The sequence below is a fragment of the Cicer arietinum genome, chromosome 8 (genome assembly GCF_000331145.2).
Source record: "Cicer arietinum cultivar CDC Frontier isolate Library 1 chromosome 8, Cicar.CDCFrontier_v2.0, whole genome shotgun sequence".
In the NCBI taxonomy this organism is placed as follows: Eukaryota; Viridiplantae; Streptophyta; class Magnoliopsida; order Fabales; family Fabaceae; genus Cicer; species Cicer arietinum.
In genome coordinates this window covers 13,354,894-13,356,915 of record NC_021167.2, presented here as the reverse complement: position 1 = coordinate 13,356,915, position 2,022 = coordinate 13,354,894, and positions in this window count along the sequence as shown.

Genomic DNA, 2,022 nt, shown 5'->3' with positions numbered 1-2,022 from the left:
CCTACTGGTTCATACCCTACGGATGGGAATGCTTTACTGGATCTACGTTAGGAGGATCTCACGGGGCGCGTGGAGATCACTCAGGGTGTATAGTTTTTTGGTAGGATGATCAGATTAGGTTGATGTATAGGGACTAGACGTCCTTCTTTTTGGGTTGGAGTATTTTAATTTGGAAAACTATACTTATACTAATATTGTCAGTTTGACATCTTATTTGAATGGGTTCCATTTATCATTTGTTGTTGTGTAAATGCTTTGGATTTATATTTGGAGAAACTTTTCCGCTGCTTGTAAATGATAATGACTCAATTATTTATCCAAAGGCATTTCCTTATTTATTTCTCTCTTTTAGTTTAATTTCTTTTGAAAAAAAAAAATACACCCTCGCTTCGAGAAACGGGGTGTTACACAAAATATGCAATATACATCGGACAGAAGATGTTGAGCGCTTGGAGTGCGCCACACGCGCATGGGGCGCGTTTTCAGCCATCCAACACTGCTCAGATGCGCCTGGAGCGCGTTTTCCGCGCCTGGGGTGCGCGACGCGCACCAGCAACCATAAAAACGCAATTTTTTTTTACTGTTTTTGGGATTTTTTTCACTATTGGGAAGTTGGGAGACTTGTGCCCTAGCATAGAAACTCAAAGACGGAGCAGTTTTATCAAGAATCATTCATGAATCCTTCTTGTAATTCTTCTCTAATCTCTATCTCTTTTATTTATGTCATGAGTAACTAAACCCTGTTTGTTAGGGATGAGTGTAACAAGATGAAACCCTTATTTTTATGATTTGATTTCTACTTATATGAATGAGTTTATTGAATTATTTTTCTCATCTTTGTGCTTAATGCTTTTTATTGCTTGATCAACATTAAAATGTTCTACGATTTGTATTTTGAAATGGAAGTGGAATTTACAAATGTTTGAGATGAAAAATTCATGAATTTGTAGTCAAGACATAGGTGCAGGTCATGAAACCAATTAAATTAGTTGCAAAGCAATAATTTACAAGGGAATTTCTATAAGGTGATGCTTAATTCTAATCTTAAATCTACTAAGAAATTAGGGGTTAGTTTGGAATTAAAGGTTCTGTCACTAAGACATTAGGGCAAGAATAATAAAGATAATTCGGTAATAATTCAATAAAGGAATTCAATAACTAGGGTCAAATTAGACACCAAGGTTGGATTCGAAGTGAAACTCATCCCTAACATTTTTCTTATTATAAAAGATCAATTTTATTACTGTTGTTAATTTCAAATATTATTTCAATCAATTCGGAAACTTTTTGTTCAATTTCAGTAATTAAATATAATTCGATAGTAAAACGCAATCCTTGAGTTCGACACTCGGTACTACCGTTTTAATTATTACTTGCAACGATTCAGTACACTTTCTGAAACGCTATCAATCATATATCTAAAGATTAAATGATCATTAAACAAGATCGTAGTTGTCCAAGAATGAAGAAATCCAGACCAGCCAAACATAACTCAAAAGTGTTCAAAGACTTGAACATTTTTTAATCATAAAATCTGGTCTTTGTTCAAGACTGACAGAGCACTTCCAACCATTATTTTTGACTGTCATTAAACATCCTAAATCCTATAAAAGGAACCCCAAGCTCAAGAAAAGCCAGAACTTCAGGTGCTAAGAAAATCCATCATTCACGTACACTTACATACTTCAAAAGCTTCTCATTTGCAAAAGAATCAGTTTTGAAATCATCTTCATATATCCAAATCAAATTACTGAGTTCTTTTATCAAGAATATATTCTCAAACATGAGTTGAGAAAAATTAGATTCAACTAATCTCTCTAAATCATTAGTGGGTAAACTCAAAACTATAAGGGTTGTTTATAGTTTGAGTATTATTGTAAAAATCCCCTCAACATTGATAGGTGACTTAATTGAGTCTTTTCTGGGTGGAAAAAAATTGATGTTGCAGATCAAGGTTGATCGTAAAAAAACTTGTGTAAACTCAAGAATGTTCTCTATTTGAACACTTAGTGGAAAATCTCA